Source organism: Choloepus didactylus, chromosome 6, assembly GCF_015220235.1.
Source record: "Choloepus didactylus isolate mChoDid1 chromosome 6, mChoDid1.pri, whole genome shotgun sequence".
Taxonomy (NCBI): Eukaryota; Metazoa; Chordata; class Mammalia; order Pilosa; family Megalonychidae; genus Choloepus; species Choloepus didactylus.
This window is the reverse complement of record NC_051312.1, coordinates 126915758-126934443: the sequence shown is the minus strand read 5'-3', so window position 1 is coordinate 126934443 and position 18686 is coordinate 126915758. Positions and strand designations below refer to the sequence as shown.

Below are 18686 nucleotides of genomic sequence, written 5' to 3'. Positions count from 1 at the left end.
CTGATTTATTTCCTCCGTTATTCCCATTAGCATCTATCTCTCATGTGTGTGGGGTGCCTGGGTGCTCTGACACTCAGATGCTGGAATGGTTTCCCAGGAGATGTTATAACAAATTCTGTAAACCTTACATGGGAGTCAGGCTTCTTAGTAAGCAATGCTGAATCACCTCCCGGCTAAGCTGGGCGGATGCTTTATTTGGAGGGAAAAAGACTTGCTATAAAAATCTGAATTCATAAAAATTTGAACAGGCTCTGCATATAGGCCATATCTGATTGAAATCCTTTCGTCTCATGAGGACAGATGACATGTCAGGGGCCAGCCCAGGAATGTTAGCATGTTGCCTAAGTAGAGCCATCTTTGTGCACACTAGAGATCTTCTCGGCCTCTCTTTTCCCTTCTGCCCTGGTGGTAGTCCCTTATGCACGGCTTCAACCAGCTTTGTGCAGATTTCACTTGGCTACCTTGGGCCCTCCCAGATACCCCTGATACCTGCCCCAGAGCATCTCTGGAAGTGTGGAAGCACAAGGGACAATTGCTGTCCCCTTCCATTCCCCTTCCAGTTGTATGCTTCTCAGACAGTCCCATGACCCAGAGCATAATAGTGGCCAATTGAGCATCCTCCTTCTATTGGTTTGCCTTCTTCCCTTATCCCTCACTCCTTCTCCCTGGAATCACTCCCTAAGTAAACTACCTACACATAAGCCTCTGTCAGTCTCTGCTTTGGAGAGAACCCAGACTAAAACAATCCCTCAGGCTTGTCATCTAGAATAATTCCTACACATCTTACTCTAGTCCCTAAATAGGGACAGTTTTTCTCCCATAAGACTTAAATTTTAAGGAACGATTAGAGTTATTCTGTTTTCTCACTGATACTCAAATATTTGTTTTTAAACACAAAATAATGCCAATTCCCTATATGGCACTTCATATATTCAGAGCTTGACTACTTTATTAAGCACCTCAAGTTGAGTTCTTATTGCTTTGTAACCTCAGCACAACCATCCAGCAGCCCACCTGAAAGGCATCCTAGACAGATGAGTTGGCTCACCAACCTCATGAGTAAGGCCATAGGACTGGGAGTAAGTTGACAGGAACAAGCTTCTCATTAATGAAACATGAGGAACTCATGATTTAGAAGATTGGGCAGGGAATAAGAAGTGGTTTGGGGGCAAGGATGTCAGAGAGGACTTTGATAAAAAATTATGACCCTATTTATTATCACATTTCACTGTTGGTAACTTTTGTTTGTGAACTCACTGTCATTTACATTCCAAGTTATCAATTGTTTATGGTGCATCTATTAAGTGCATGGCACTATGCTAGGGCCTGTGAGGATAGAAAAATAATAAATGTTTCCATTCTTCAGAGAGCTTGCAATTTAGTTGGGAAAAAGTAATTAAAAAACAATATTTGACTGTAAATAGAACCAAGATCTAACTGCTTGGTGGAGAGAGTGAGTTCCACATGAACTAGTAACAAGGGCGTAAAGAGTGGGGAAAGGATTTTGCCAAGAAAGAGTTATCAGAAGGCACATGCATTGTGTTAGGAAATGGCAGGTGTAGGCTGGTAGAAAGGTGAAGGAGGGTATTCCAGACAGTGGGAAGAGCTTGAACAAAGATAAGGAGATTCATTCATTCTTTCATTTGCACCCACATTGTGCTAAGGACCAAACCTTGTGCTGGGGATATTATAATATAATGATGAGAAGACATGCTCCATCCCCACTTTGGAGCTTGCACCCTAGGGGTAGGGGCACAAGAATGAGCTTGGTCTGCAGAGAACCAACCTCCATGGAGTGAGTGCTGCTCTGAGGGGCCCCTTGAAAGGCAAAACAAAAGAGATGTTGATAATTCTATGAAAGAAATGTCTTTTTATAGATTTTTTTATTTAAGGGTAAAACGTTTGTGTCATTGGGAGATGGCGGTCACTTTTTATCAATATTATCTTTTATTTCAAACTGCATAATATTTGTTTGTTTCTCTGGGGTCTGAGAGGCTTAATTAGCAGACATCTGTCTCTTTGATCAATAAGATCTTATATAATTATTTTTCCTTTCCAGAAAAATAAATGGGAACATTTGATATTGATATCCACATTTCTCATTTTTTTGCTGGCTTGATCACAGCCACAACAGATGTATTTCTAATGACCAAAAAGTCAACCCTTTTCTACAAAGTTTGGCTTTAAGCTTTAAATAAATAGGAGAGTCTCAAGCACATTTGTGCTCAGGTTCTTTCTAATTACTGTAATTTTGCACCCTGTCCTTTCATATTGGAGATAAAAGGAGGCAATCATAGTATAAGGTAATGAAGACTCCTTAGAGATATCATAGGGCTTTAGCCTTTTTCTTATCATGTATAGAACCACACATTGAATAAGTACCTGGGACACAATGGAGTATCAGAGAAAATAGCATTTAAATGAGACCCCTTCTCAGCTGAGGATTTGGTGGGAAACTTGCCCTTGCCTTTAAAAATTTCAGCATGACTATTGCTCCATTTTATATAATTCAAAGTTAGGACAGAAGCACAGACCTAACCTGGTAGTTTTTGTTTTATTGTGATTAATATTGTTTCTCTTTGAAGAGCAGACAGAAGTAATTTGAATTGGGGCTTCCTGACTTCTGATTATGTAATGCAGAGAGCTGTCTGTGTGGAAAAGGAAATTGATTTAAAAGCAGTTGGTGGCTGTAGCTAATACAAATTTGATGAGTAAAATGAAAAGAGGCTCTGACAACGTCAAAGTAGATTTTAAAATATTGACAGCCGTGAAGGCCTTGAAGAAACCTTGTTCTGATTTGCTCAGTATGGTGACTGCCACCCAGCCATTGCCCCTTCATCATTCTTCAGTTCAACCTTGGAGAGCAGGTCACACAAAGGAATGAGAATTATATACAGGTTTGGTTCAACCTTTACTGACAAATTAGTATAGGCCAGGCATGCTGCTATTACAGAAGACAAAAACACCTCAATTTATCCACTGGGCAATATTTATGGAACATAGCAGTGGGCTTGATGCTGGGGATACAACAAGACAAAGTTCCTGTCTCATGGAGCTGAGACTTTACTGAGAAACCTCAACTATAATAAGGTTAACAGATGGGTGTATGATACAATTTCAGACATAGTTCCTGCCCTGGAGCATCTGAGAGCTGAGTGTGAGAAGTCAGTACCTATAAGAAGGGGAAAGTCCACAGGAAATGGAGGGAGCCAGACGGTCAGGGGTCTGTGGTCAGGGGTTAATTAAAATGTACCTTGGCCGACATTCTCTCCTTTGGTTTTTGTAGTGTCTACTTGCCATCCAGTGACATTTACAGTCTCCTTTTTTGATTTGAGTATACTTATATAGTTCAAGTCAAGATTCTCATGATTTCTGTATTTTGGTTTTGAGCATTGGGTAGACGTATAGGGAACCAGGCAGAATCTTGGTATGAAAATGTCAGGAGAGTCCCAATCCCTCTGGGGACTTTTTCAGAGCTGATAGGTTGATGCTACTTATTCCAAGATGCTAGAAACCCACAAAAGCAAAGGTAAAATCACCTGATAAGACCCCTTGTCTGAGAACCTCAGAATCAGGGGAAATGCTTTGTCCCTGCCCCATAATAGCTTTTAATATACAAACTAAGTTCAATGACAATATCTTCTTCCCAGTTACGGCATAAGAAAACATGCCACCAGGTCATCAGGGCTGTGATGCTCCAGGAGGGGACTGGCTGCCAGGTTGAGCCCTGTCTTAAAAGAATCATGTCTGAACTGTGTAGCTAGAAAAGTCCCTGGGGTATATGAATTCACCCAGAGAGAAATTCATTATAGATATTATCTACAATGGTTGTTCTAGTTTGCTAATGCTGCTGGAATGTAAAACACCAGAGATAGATTGGCTTTTATAAAAGGGGGTTTATTTGGTCACACAGTTACAGTCTTAAGGCCATAAAGTGTCCAAGGTAACACATCAGCAATCGGGTACCTTCACTGGAGGATGGCCAATGGTGTCCAGGAAACCTCTGTTAGCTGGGAAGGCATGTGGCTGACATCTCTTCCAAAGTTCTGGTTTCATAATGGCTTTCTCCCAGGACGTTCCTCTCTAGGCTGCAGTTCCTCAAAAATGTCACTCTTAGTTGCTCTTGGAGTGTTTGTCCTCTCTTAGCTTCTCCGGAGCAAGAGTCTGCTTTTAACAACTGTCTTCAAACTGTCTCTCATCTGCAGCTCCTGTGCTTTCTTCAAAGTGTCCCTTTGGGCTGTAGCAAGCTCACTCCTTCTGTCTAATCTTATATAGTGCTCCAGTAATTTAATTCAGACCCACCCAATGGGCAGGCCACCACCTCTCATGGAAATTATCCAATCAGAGTTATCACCCACAGTTGGGTGGGGTGCATCTCCATGGAAACACTCAAAGAATTACAATCTAATTAACACTGATAGGTCTGCCCACACAAGATTACATCAAAGATAATGGCATCTGGGGGAACATAATACATTCAAACTGGCACAATGGTGTTGAGAAATCCTGCATGGCTGATGACTGTCATCATGGCCTATGTAATAAAAATGAGCAAAACTTTACAGTTTTAACTTCCTTCCTTTAGCTTTGCCTGGGTCACTGAAACCTCAACCAAAGCCTGGGAAGTTGGTATTATAATGCGTTTTATAAATGAGGATAATGAGGCTTGTTCCAGTTGGGCCACTTGATAATGGAGGAGCCAGGCGGAGACTTGTATTATACCCTAGGAGTCTTTCTGTCACAGCATGCTACCCCTTTGGGTATTAGTAAATTCCTTTGAAGGGTGACTGTTTACTTTACCTAAATATGGTCCATAGTGCCCAAGCAGTGACAAGGTCTTAATGGTAACCTGAGTAACTCTTGAGAAATTTTGTGAATGAAGGTGTGAGAACAATTCTGCCATGGTTGTAATTAGATCTCAATGGTAGTGTTCAAGGTTATCATTTCATTCACTACTGTGAAGTGACAAAGCACTAAAGAAAGGGACAAGGAAGTTGCTTTCAAACATCACCATTTGTTTGGGCAAAGGAATATTTGCTGATTGTAAATTCAACATAGTGGGGTTTTTGTTTTTGAAATGAAAACCTGTCTTTGAGGTCAAAACATTGAAACTTTTGACTCAGAGTTTTAGCTACATGGTTATATCAATTAGGAACTGGTTAGGTCCCAAAGGGAATAAGAAGGGATTTGCAGACGCTCCAATCAGGGAGTTTCCTATAATTCCCAATGTGATGCTGTCACCCAAACTCACATAAGGGGCACCTCCTGTGTGCACAGCCCTCTGCCGGTGCTTTACATGTGCTCATTCTCTTGTAGAATCTTCACAGTAGTCCTACCAGAGGGGTTACACAGCTGGGAAGCAGGGGAGCTGGGACTGGCACCAGGCTCTGTGTAGCTACAAAGCCCTTAATATCGGGGTTTTTAAACTGTATCCTTCAAAGGTGCCTCAGGACCCTGGGACGGCTAAGTAGGTCAGAGTCAAGGCCACGTATCCATGCCTCATGCAAGCATCCTATCTCTATCTCCTTTATATATGATGGGCTCCTCCAGTTTGGGGCTTAAAAAATTTACAGCACATCTCAGATATATGAGGAAAACATCCTTTCTTTATTTGGTCTACAGTTGTTCAGGTCTCCGTTAACAGACCTCATCTGGTGGGGAGCAGGAAAGAGAAAATTAAATAAATGTCCAGAGGGATTTAAGTTGAGTTCAATCTAAAATTTTGAGTCCTTTTATAAAACAGTGTGGTCTTCCCTAAAGAATTGATAACAGGGATTCAAATAGATGATTGGATTATTCCCAATTGCCAAAAAGTGGAAAATAACCCAAATGTCCATCAACAGATGAATGGATAAAACAAAAGGTGGTGCAGTGACAACATAGATGAACCTTGAGTATATTATGTTGAGTGAAATATGCCAGACACAAAAGGACAAATATTGTATCATCTTACTAATATGAACTAATTATAATGAGCAAACTCATGGAGTTATATCTATAATATAGGTTACCAGGAGCTAGAATGATGAGGGCAGAGAGTGGGGAGCTGATGGTTAACTTGTGCCGAATTTTTAATAAGGCAGAGTATAAATGTGTGGAAATGGATAGAGGTGGTGGTAGCACATTATTGTGAGTGTAATTAACAGTGCTGAATTGTGCATGTGATTGTGATTGAAAGGGGAAGTTTAGGGTCATGTATGTCACTAGAAGGAAAGCAAGGGGATGAAACATGGGACTGTATAACATAGTGAGCCCTGTTGTGGATGATGAATGTGGTTAATAGTACAAACATAAGAATGTTCTTTCATGAACTAGAACACATGTACGTCACTATTACAAAGTGTTAATAATATGGTGGTATATGGAAAAAAATACACATAATGCAAACTATGGACTACAGTTAACAGTAATATTTTAATATTCTCTCATCAGTTGTAACAAAGGTACTTCACCAAGGCTAAGTGTCAATAATGGGGGGAGGGATGAAAAGAGTAGGGGGGTTTTCTTTGTGGAGCAATGAAAATGTTCTAACATTGATTGCAGTGATAAATACACAACTCTGGGATTATACTGAGAGCCACTGATTGTACTCTTTAAAAAAAAAGAATATATTCTAAAGCTGTTAGGTGGGGTTCTATTAAGAAAAAAAAAGAAATGAGCTTCTTCTATGTTTACCAACATGGAAAGATCTCTAAGACTGTTAAATTTAAAAAAGCAAGCAGCAAAACAATGTGGAAAACGTATTATTTATAAACAAACAAACAAACAACAAACACTATTTGTATTGTCTGTGGCCATTTATGTGTTTTGTTTATACAAGAAAAATGTCCGGAAGGATACACTAAAATCAGGTAATGCTGATAGCAGAGAGATGGGAGCTATGGAAGGATGGTCAAAGGGACCCCAGCCTCATCTTTAAAAAAGAGAATAAATTTACTTCTTTAACTATACTTCAATAATAAAAAATATTCTTCACTTAAAAAAAAAGTGGTGCATATACACATTGGGGTATTATTCAGCCTTAAAAAGAGTGAAGTCCTGATCCATGCTACAACATGGATGAACCCTGAAAACATTATGCTAAGCAAAATAAACCAGATACAAAAGGACAAATGTTTTATGATTCCATGTATATGAAATATCTAGAAGGGGCAAATTCATAGAGACAGAAAGTAGGTTAGAAGTTGTGAGAGGCCAGGGTAGGGAAGCTGGGAATTAATGGGTACAGTTTCTGTTTGGAGTGTTGAAAACATCTTGCAAATAGATGGTGGTGATGGTTGTGCAACATTGTGAATGGAATCAATGCCGCTGAATTATACTCTTAAAAATAGCAAAGTTTGTTATATATATTTTATTACAATAAAAAGAAAAAAGTGTAATCTTTCAGAGGGTTGCCTTGCCTCCTGTTTGTCTGCCCAGTGGGCTTCTGGATGTGTGGGGGAGGAGTGTCCTCGTGAATTTCCTCATGCTGGGCTTCAGCACGATGCTCCTTGACTGCCTGGATACCAAGCACCCAGGGATTCTCCAGTGCTGAAGAACCTTGGGGTCTGTTCTTCAGCATTCGCCTGCTCCTGGAGAAACTGGCTGAAACAGCCTCCTGCTCATGTTAAGTTTCTGAGGTCTGGCTATGACTCTCATCTGCTCCCAATCCAAGCAGCCAGCCCTGAAGTCTTCCTTAACTAAGAGACACCTCATCCCAACAAGACTACCCTCTGGCTAAACTGGCTCCCTATACCCATAAGAATTTCCCTGCTGGTCTTAACAAATCTGTTCCCAGAAAAGTTGTGAGCAGGAATGATTGCTTTTCCTCACTCAATAGATCAGTGATTTGACAGAATTGATCATCAGTGAGGATCAACAATCACAGAACATTAGCTCCGGAAAAGGTCATAGAGGCCATCCAATACCCAGCCAATAGGATGAAGAACCCAAGGTGCAGAGAGATGAAGTGGTTGGCCGTGGTCATGTATCCAGTATATCGTGAAGTTAGAGCTCAACCAATATCTCCTGACTTCAAGCCCAGTGTCTAAGGCCCTCAACACTGCTCTGCCCATCAATTATAAACTGTATCAGTCAAGTGACCGACTCCTATCCCCAGTGCATGGACAGAAAGCTCATAGGAACATTATCTTTTTCCAAAGTCAGCCTGTCGGAGGCAATAACTGTAATTGCTTTGACACAGACCAGTTTTCTGTGAAGTCCTATTGAGCCCAAGGAGCTCAGGTGCATTTCTCTTTAAATGATTTGTCCCAAAGTCTTTGATATATTTTGAAGGCTCAAGAAGGTTGAAGTGCACAAACCAGCTCAGAACTATTTTTTTCCAGTTCTTTATCTCTACTTACAGTAGCTTCAAAACAATGCCACCTTTGGGGGAAACGATAGAATATTTTCAGCAGAAATATGTATTCAGAAACGAGAAACCAAAAGCTCTTCCATGAATACCAATGGGCTGCCTAAATGTTTTATTTGCAATTTTCTGTGCAGTGAATTATCCAAAATAAAATGTGAAAGTGATTATTTTGGAGGGTGAGATACCATTCTTAAGGGAGATGGGAGCTTTTAAAAAGAGACAAAATGGCCTTAAAAAGCAGAAAAATGTTCTGGTTAGACTTACCTTTTCTCTTGCAATGCAGACTACCTGTAAAAACCAGCGCCTGAGGCAAAAGTTTATGTGCAATGTCTTTATTCTGGAGGGTGAATCCTGGGGGGAGCAAAGGGGAGTAGGGCAGATCCCAGTGGGGTAGGATGGAAGGACTTTCAGAAAGCTCTTGAGTTATTCTGTGAATCGCTCCAGATGCACAGACTTGCCTGGATGTCTGGACCAAGGAACCTTCTAGTGACTGATGTTGCTTCCATGGTTACAGACTGAGAGAGCTCCAATTCCAACTCCTGCTTGTCAGAATCAGGCCCTCAGGGCACCAGCAAACCCCCATTTCTCTTGGGTTGGGTCACTGCCCCTCTAGACAGCCTCTGGGGAAGCTACAGCAGTGGCTTGTCCCCATGATCCAGCAGTAGTAGAGTCCCACATTGGGCAACTTCCCCTTTCTGCTCCCATTCCATTGCATCCATCTCCTCGCCTCTCCTCCATTGTTGCCTGAATCTCCCCCTTCTAAAACTGTCCTAAAAGGAGCTTTACATGTACTTTACCAAGGCTTGTCCCTCTCCCAGGGGTGTCTGCACTGAAATTTTATATGTGAGTTTGGAACGAAAACCTTTCTTCTCTGTTTTGAGGAGAAAGCATGGAGGCCAGAACCATGGATTCGGCAGTCAGAAAGAACAATGTGCTTAAATCACTTATTCACCACACATCTTTCAGAAAGTTAAATAAAAATTAATTTTTCACCTTTCATTTGGGGATACTAATGCACCTCACTTTGTAGGGTTAAGTGAGATTGTAAAAGTAAAGCACTTAGCACAATTCCTGACAAATAAGCATGTCAAATAATGGGAGCTATTAATAAATAGCAGCTATTAGGGGAGCTTTGGGTATAGAGGAACAAGGGTGAGGGGAGGGTGCACAGAGAGTCTTTTCAGCTCTCTGAAATTAGACTAGACAGCTGCCTACTCAGTTATGTAATACAGGAGTCACATTTATAGTCACCATTAAGCCAAATAACTATATGACCCCTGTGTGCCTTGGACAGTCTAAGAAAACACAAAAAATTAACATTATTAAGCAGCAAGGTGCAAGTGACACTCAAGAATCACATAAAGCTGTCCCTTGCTTCTTTTGATGGGAGCAAGAAGTCATCAGATATAGGTTTGATTACTTAGAGTTGATAAAACCAACACTGAGGGCAGAAGGCATAGTGCCCCTTCTAATTACCAATGTGACCCTGTGCCAGTGTCTTACCACCTCTAAGCTTCTGGTTTCTTACCTGTAAGTTGTCTGAAGGATGGTATGATTGTATGATTATTCACAAATATTCCCTGCTCCCATCTAGGGGGTGGGTATAATTCCCCACACCAATGACATCAAAGCTATGACTTCTTTGACCAATGAGAGGTGAGTGGATATGGCGATTCAGACCTTCTCCCCATCTCTTTTATCATCAAAGTACCTGTCCAGATGGAGCCTTTGTTGGCCTGGTCTTTTGTGTCTTCGATGAACAGGCCTTGATGACCTAAGATGGGTATGGACCATAAGCAATCAACCAACTTTGCTGTTTTAAGTCATTGAGATATTGGGGTTGTTTATTTCCACAGCACAACCCAGTCCATCATGGTGATTACAGGTAGGAAGTCAGATATCTTCCTCCTGGGGCTTTGGTGAAGAGCTTTGCAAATACAAAGTACCCTGCAGTTATAGAACAATAGTAGAGAAAAAGGGAGGTTTAATCTCTATAATTTATTCTCTATTCTCACTAAAAAATTAAATGTGATTAAGAAGTTAATGCTGGGGGGAGGAGGGGTAACCTCAGCCAAACTTCATTCTCTCAATTGACTTAAAATGAAGCACCTTGGAAGTTTGCTTAATCAGGCTGTCCTCCCACTGGCAATCTTGATCTCTACCTTTTGATTTTTCCCTTTTTCTACATGTTTAAAATATCTAAAAAGGCTACTTGAAAATTCTACTTTTCTTTATATTTGAAAGGAAATCCATCAAATATGCACATGAAGTCGCAATATTCTAGGCGGAAAATAAAGAGAGGAAGTAAAGATGGAAATCAATTATTTAAAAGGCACTTATTTGTTCCCTACAATTCTTATAATATGCATTATTTATTGTACAAAGAGAGTATACTTTTTTTTTATCTACATGGTAAATTCACCAATGATCCTAGAGAAAAACTTCCCTTTTGTTGTCCTCAATGTAAAATTGTTAGTATGGTTCTTTAAAGGAAAAAAAAAAAGATAGCATCCAAAGCACAGTTGACCTATTATTTCACTTTCGCATTTATCTTTGCATAAGTGAATGCCAAAAATTCTGGTAATTCATTTTAACCAGACTAATGAAATCACACAGAAAATTCCACCCAGAAGTATCCAACCTCCCCATCCTACACCCTGCTTACATCCTCCCCACTCCACTCCAGGTGAACAATATTAACTCAGATTGATTTTTTTTTTTTTAAATCCCAGACAGAACAGAATAGAACAGAAGAGAATTGCCTTTCCTCCTGTTTGAAAAAATGCCTTCAATTTGGTTTGCACCTTGCTGAGAACAAGATGTCATTTGTTTTAAAAGGAGGCAACCTCAAGCCTCCTTTCCTTCCAATTCTTGCTGAGTGATAGGTAAAAATTAAAAGAAAATGGTTCATTATGTTAACCGAGGAACCTGCCATCATGGGAAACCATGAGCAGGGGAGGCCTGGGGTGAAAAAGTTCAAGAAGTCACAGCTCAGAGCAGGGCTTTCTTATAACACCGATCAGTCCTTGCCCTAACACACAGAAACATGCCGCTTCCAGAATGAATGAACAAGGACCTTTGGGGTCTGGGACTTGGTTGATTGAGTTGCTGGGCCCCCATTGCTTGTTTTAAATGGCTTCCTTTGGGGGGTTGCCCTTCATGACCCAGATATGACATATCTCCACCTTCTTTAAGTCAGAGTGCAAGATGGAGAGTTGGGCCCACATTTTGCAAGTGGGAAAAGAACAACTAGCAGGGAGCTGCCTTTCCTCTTGGACTTTCTGAATAAAAAGGAAGGATAATGATTCTCTCCACCAGTCTCCAGAAAGTGCATCCAAAGAACTTGAATGAGGAAGCTCAAAAGATACACCATCTCGGATTATGAGGTGCCATTGAACAATATTTGCATTCAAGAACTGGGTTCCCCAACTTTCAAATTTTCTTTCTCATTATCTCCGCAAACCTTTGGAACATACCAGAAGCTGTACTACCTCCCAGAATTCTTTTTTTTTTACTTTTTAAAGAAACATTTAAGTGCCTATTTTAAATAAATATTAAAATGTCTATTAGGTACCATGTGAGGCCCAAGTAATACTGTGTTTTCATTGATACACACATTTCTTTGTTTTATGTTTCAAGATATAAAATCCATATTTCTCTTAAAATAGATGGCTATCTTATATTTGGCAGTGCTTTTTCTTTTTTCATTGTAGATAAAATAATGCTGCATCTTATAGTCAACATCTTAGATTTGACAAAATATGGTAAAGTGGTGAACCACAGAAATGCAGAGCATCAATCCAATAGGGAAGAATTAATCCAGAATTAAATGAATAATCACACAAATAATGTTAAAGTTATAACTGTGATTAGAGCTTTGAAAGGATGGCACATGGTGCTGGGAGAGCAGACCAGGGAGCCAGGAAAGGCTTCTCAGAAGTGGCAATGGCCTGGGAACGAAGAGCTGCAGGAATAGTAAGAATTAGCTAAAGGTGAGGGAGATGAGGACCCCAGGTGGAGGGAACTACAGTACCTAGGCCCTCGAGCAAAAGAGAATGTGGGGTGTGGAAAGGTCAACGCGGAAGGAGTTCAAGGGGCAAGGGAGAGTGTGATGTGAGATGAATCTGGGAAGGCAGAAAGTTTCCTTTGAGGCACCCAAGTGGAAATGTCAGGTAAACAGTTGATTCTGTGCATCAGGAACTCAAAAAAGGAGTTCTGGGATGGAGATAAATACTGTTGAGTCAACGGAAGCCGTGAGTGAGGATGACACACCCAAGAGACAATGTGATTTCCAACTTTCATTGTACTTTAGAACCCTCTGGGAGACTTTTAAAAATCCCGATAGTAAAGCTACCCACCAAACCAACTGACTAAAAATCTCTAGGGGTGGGACTTGGGAATCATTTTTAAGGCTCTCCAGATGATTCCCCTGGTGCAACTACATTTGAGTACCAGTGGCCGAGAGAGAAAATAGAGAGCAAAAGTGAGGAGGGGCTAGAATGAAGAGTTGAATTCCAATACTTAATGGTCTGGTAAAGGAGGGTGAGACTGCAAAGGAACAGAGGGGGAATGGCCAGAGATACCACTGGAAACCAGCAGAATACTGGGTCATAAAAGTCAAAAGGAAAAGGAAGGAGTTGTCAGCAGTACTGAGTGATGGTGAGAGTTAAAGTAAGGACTGAAAATGTCTTTACATTTGATCAATGACAGAGAGGTCAGTGGGGACCTTCATGAGAGATGTTTGTTGGTGTGATGGAGTCAGAAGTCAGATTACACTGAGGACTGAGGAGAAAGAGAGAACATGGAGACACCAAGTAATGAGGACTCATTTTGGAAATTTGGTTGCAAAAGGATTGTAGATTGAGGAGATCATGAGTAGAGAAAGTTTCATTTTATTTTTATAAATGAGAAATATCTGAGCATGTTTAAAAGTTAAAGGGAGCAACAGCCTTAAAATACAAGTGATAGCCTCAATTTCATAAGAAGCTGGAGGGATGGATGGAAACCCAAAAACTGGCGAAGGGACTGGGTTTTGATAGGAAGAGGGATGGCTCTTGTATTGTAATCATACAGAATGAAGGTGGTATAGACAGGGGTATGGGAGATGTTCAAGTGGAGTGGTAGGAAGAAAATGGAGTTCATGTAGGAGTTTCATCTTGCAGGTGAAAGCAGCTCCAATATACCTTATAAACCCATGTCCCTAGTTTGGCTTTGGAGAATATGTTTCTCTTAAGGACAGTCTCATCCATGAGCTGCTATCCGTGTGTGCTAATTATCTCATTGGCTGGCATTTCCTATCAAAGTCCCTGCTCATGTACACACCACTAATACACTGATTCATCTAAGCAGGAGTTATTCCTTAACTGAGTATTTAGGTGTTTTATCCCTGATGTTAAGAATCCATACATTTATTCAACAGAAGTCTGCTTGGGGTCCACTCTGTTGCGGGTTTTGCCAACTACAGAGAATAGAAAATTGAAAAGTGAATGAGATGGGGAATTTGAAATTCCCTCGCTCTCTGCTCACGCCCAAGAGACTCATAATCTAGATGGAAGACTAATGATTAGTAAGTAACATACTTATTTAAGATTCAGTCACTGCACACATATCTTGAACCCTTTAACTTTGTGTTGTTTCAAAGTCTGGTACAAGCCTGACTTTTTAAGTGTTAGCTCTTTATGACAGAGCAGTTTATGAACAAAGGTACTTCTAAGGGAAGTACTATTTAAGCACCAAAAACCTTTGTTATCAATGCCTGTTGGGAAAGGCAATACTTTTACACTTTAAAAAAACTAGATGAAAAATTATGTCTTTGTGGACTTAGAAAATGTCCTGGTTGGGAGGAATCTTAAAGATCATCTTTCCCAGTGTCTCATCTAAAGGTTAAGGCACCTCTAGCTTGAAGGGAAGCTGGTTGTGGGGTTGATGGTGCAGGACTGGGCTAGGCAGAGGGTCGGTCTGGAACCCCAAGGAGGAAGGGAGTTCAGGAAGAGCACACTCTTAGTGGACAGACACCCTCCAATCTCCCAGCTCCCTTGCCTCCTCCCTCTCCCTCTTTACACACACACACACACACACACACACACACACACACACACACACACACGGCTTTCTTCCAGTTTTTTCCCTTCTTCAGCCCAGCTGGCACTGGAGTCAATAGAAGGTGAAAAAAAGAGAAAAATAAATTTATTTTCCTGTATTGCACTAACCTCAGTGATTTGTACGTAAGTGTTTAATATAAGTGAACAAAATAGCAACTTGAATAACCTTCTCTGCCAACTGATGAAACAAGCAGATTACTAGAGTGTAAATATAAATCAACATCTTCATGCCCTCTTCCCTTATTGATCAGGACTGATTACAATATGAGCTCTGTGTTCTGTCCATAGATTGTGCTAGAGGATTCAAAAATAAGACGATCCTGCCTTTGAGAAGCCCACGGTCTATTAGAGCTGTGGAGACCAAATATTTACAGCACAGTGTAAGAGCTGCCTTAGATGTATGGTGTGATTACACTCCCCTGATGAGGTGGGGTGGGAGTGGCCTGGCAGATGTGGGTAACCAGGGGCTCGGGCTGGCCACAGAGCAGAGTTGAAGTGTTAAAACCAAGAAGAAGTGCCAAGATTAGCTGAGTGGGGAGGACCCAGGTTGGTAAACCAGAGAAGTGAGGCTATACCAGTAAGGACAGGAAGAGGGCCTGAGGTAGATGCCAAGAGTGCACAAGGCCAAGGATTCAAACATTCAGGGAAAAGACACCTGGGAGGAGCAGTTGAATGGGAAAACGGGAGAATAATCTGAGTGAATACTTGAAACTGGGGAGCTTTTGCCCAGTCTTGACTTCCTGACTTTTCCCAATGTTTAGCATGCAAAGCAGTGGCTCCATTTAAAAACAGTGGAGTAGACAGATGACAAAAGATTATTTGGAAGTAGAATCAACTAAGGGAGTCAGAGATAACTTCCTGGTGGTGAAGCAGATATCTTAGAAATGTAAAAGGACTAGGACTAATGACCTTTAGGAAGGTGACTTTAGCTGTGGCTACCACAGCAATACCTAATATACAGAGTATCTCATCATCTGTGTGGAAAAATGTTTCAATGGCCTTTGACTGTGTAGCTAGAACAGATTAAGACTAAGCTGTATGTATTCACTACACACTATTGATTAATGTGCATAATGAAGTCACATCAACCTAAAACTTGGAGAGTAGTAGTTGGCAGGAAAATCCATCTGCTAGATCAGATCATTTTTAGTAGGATAAAAGAGAAATGGGGTTTTTCCTCCTTCCTTTTAATTTGTCCATTAATAACTTGATATTCTTTTTTAATGCATTTTTTGTGAACTTTAGCATATATACACAAGAGTGATAACTTTCAAAGTACAATTTAACAAGTAGTTAGAAAGCAAATTTCAAAGACTGTTATGGGTTACTGTTACACAATTTCAGTTATTTCCATTATTGTAAAATATAACATATATGCAGAAAGGTATTAACTTTTAAAATACAGATCAACAAGCAAGTCATATAAACAATTTTAAAAAATGTTGTGGGTTACAGTTCCACAGTTTCAGTTCTTTCCTTATTTTGAAATATAGGATAGATACAGAAAGGTGCTAACTTTCAAAGCACAATTCAGCGTACAGATGACATAACTTTATCATCATGAACTACCAGTGACTTTGACAACTGACCCTAATCTGTAATTACTACCATTAAGGGAAGCTTCAGACCAACTATGCTAAGACCAAAGTTATTGTTTTAGGAAGATACCTCACAAAGCTCATAACCCCAGGGCTACAAGATGCATTCAGATACTTAGATGGACACTTCACATCTACTTTGTTTTGAAGAATATCCCAGGAAGCCAAATTTCCCAAGTCTAGACATTCTGTGGCTGTTTTGTCTAGGCTTAAATTAACAGAGCTATGCTTTTATGGCAATGAATTGTGGAGTCTCCATTTTCCATTTTTCTATGAATTGCAACAGACTCAAAATTCCTTTCTGAGTCAAATCCTGGCCCTGTTTACAGGTACGTTCTCAGCTTTCTTCGGTGCAAAAGTGGAAACAGCCTTCCATTCACGCATATGTTCTTTAATGATGCCTCATTCCTCTGCAGAATTAATCCAGCCACCCCATTCCTTTAGGTTCTGTTGAAATCCGATCTTAGCCTAAACTAAATAAGCCCTCAGAGTGTGCTTTGGTGTGTGGTGCCAGCAGGACCATTAGTAAGAGAGAGTCCTGAGAATCAAAATGCTATGTTTAATATGGAGTGATATGATGCATGTTTGATATTCATTACAGTACACAGTGTCTTCTGTAGGGAAACCCACCCAAGCATTCTCAACTTAGGAACAGTTGTGTTTGTGTCACTCAAAAGTGTTTAACTGGGGAATATAATTAACTGACAAGTGTACAAAATATATAAGTACAGTTTGACAAATGAACAGTCTTGTAAACCTCCACCCTATCCCCGCCCTTCATTTCTCAATCCTCTGCCTGCCCTCTGGAAATAACTACCATCTTGACTCTTACTGTAATCAATTGCTTGATTTAAAAAAAAGATCATTTTAAAACTAGATATATATTCCTCAGTAATACAGCTTTTGAACTATATATAAATATATATGTAGAAACGCTACATATTTTGTGTCTATTTTGCTTAATATTATGTAAGATACATCTATGTCCCTGAATATAGTTGTAGTTTGATAATTTTCATTGCTCCCTATTCTTCCAATATATCTGAATATCACAATTTATCTATCCATTCTACATTTGGTAGATATTTGGGTAATTTCCTTTTAGGAGTTTTTAAGAACAATGTAATATGGCCTGCTAAGATGCATATGTAACAGTGATTCTGGACCACACACTTTAGAACTTAATTTCCAAGTCATAGATAAATAAATAAATACTTCTATATATGCATTATAAATATTTATATAGAATAATTATATATATGAATATTCTTAAAGAACGAGTATTCAGAATATTCAGAACAGCCTTCTACCATGCTGCTCTTGGTCACTGGAATAGTTTCCACTGTATTGGGGCTGTTATGCATGCAACCAGTCGTGTTTCCTTCTTTTATTGATTGCTAGAAAACTAAAAGTCACTTTTGTTGCCAAAATGTGCTCTGCAGAGCTCTGAAGGAGGGAGTGTATCGGAGGGGATTATAGGAGGATGGTAGGGGTAACAGTGCATCCTGTTCACCCTGTTCATCCAAGCAAAACAGCTTTTAATACTGTGTAATACGATAGGCATACAGAAAAATATAGAGCATAATATCAACATTGCTTTTATCATTGTACATATTGGTTTTCTGAGTACATTTTATTTTAAGGAAACCTTCCATAATTAAAAAAAAACAAACAAACATGTGAATCTCTGGTCTAACTCACATAGAGAAAACCTACAGAGCTAGAATCAGGAGAGGGGAATTTGTTGATCTAGACTTGCTTACAGTATGAGTCATTTCATCTCTCTGACCCTGCTTACCATAACCTCAGTGTGGTGAGTCTCAAATGACTAGATCACATAGTTTTCAAAGAAATTCACTGAAGCATCTTCAGTAAAATACTTACAAGACCTCACAATAGTGTAGAGGCAACTGTCAAAGCGCAATGGTCTAGACTCGGGTCTACAGCAATCTCGTTATTAACGTAGAAAAAAATCACTCTGTGCACATTGTTTAGGGTTCTTGACATTAATATTTGACCCAGAGATTTTTGCTGTTACATATTGGGACATCTTGGTGTATGGATATAGATGTATTTTCCCCTTGCTTAAATCCATATTATCTGGAATGTCCTATTCAAGAATCATGATTTTCCCTCCCAGTTATATAATGCTAGCTCTCACAACAGATAAAACACAAAACTTAGTGGCTTACCCAATATAATTTGTTCCTCACTCAAAGGCCAAACTGGGTGCTCCTGATTTATTCCTCATTCAAAGTCCTGGTGGATGACTCTCATTCAAGCAGCACCTCAAGGATGAAGGATCGTTCCATCTTATGACTTCCTCTTCTTCAACATGTGGCTTCCGAGGTAACCAAAGGAAGGGAAAGAGCACAGAGGATCATGTGTGGAAATTTTTATGAGTCAGACCTAGAACTGATTGCACATCACTTACATAGTCCATTGGCCAGAACTCAGACGTATACTCACAACAAAGATTGGGAAAAGTAGTCTCTGTGTCCAAGAAGGAAAAAGAAACAGTTTTGGTGAATAGATAGCCAGTCTCTGCCATTCTATTATTCCATCTAATGTTCAATTTTCAGCCTCATCAAGATATCTAGTCCTTTAATCCTTCCACTTCCTCCCTGTCAGCCCCCT

The 18686-nt window shown here is 40.0% G+C and overlaps 1 long non-coding RNA gene across 1 annotated transcript; it reads right to left on the bottom strand.

The window, feature by feature from the left end:
* Positions 1–8838: 8838 nt before the first annotated feature.
* On the bottom strand, positions 8839–18355 carry LOC119535989. Its single transcript, XR_005217331.1, has 3 exons — positions 18242–18355; positions 10062–10124; positions 8839–8889 (listed from the first exon to the last, which is right to left on the bottom strand). It is a non-coding gene; the product is annotated as an uncharacterized LOC119535989 (long non-coding RNA).
* Between the last annotated feature and the right edge of the window lie 331 nt (positions 18356–18686).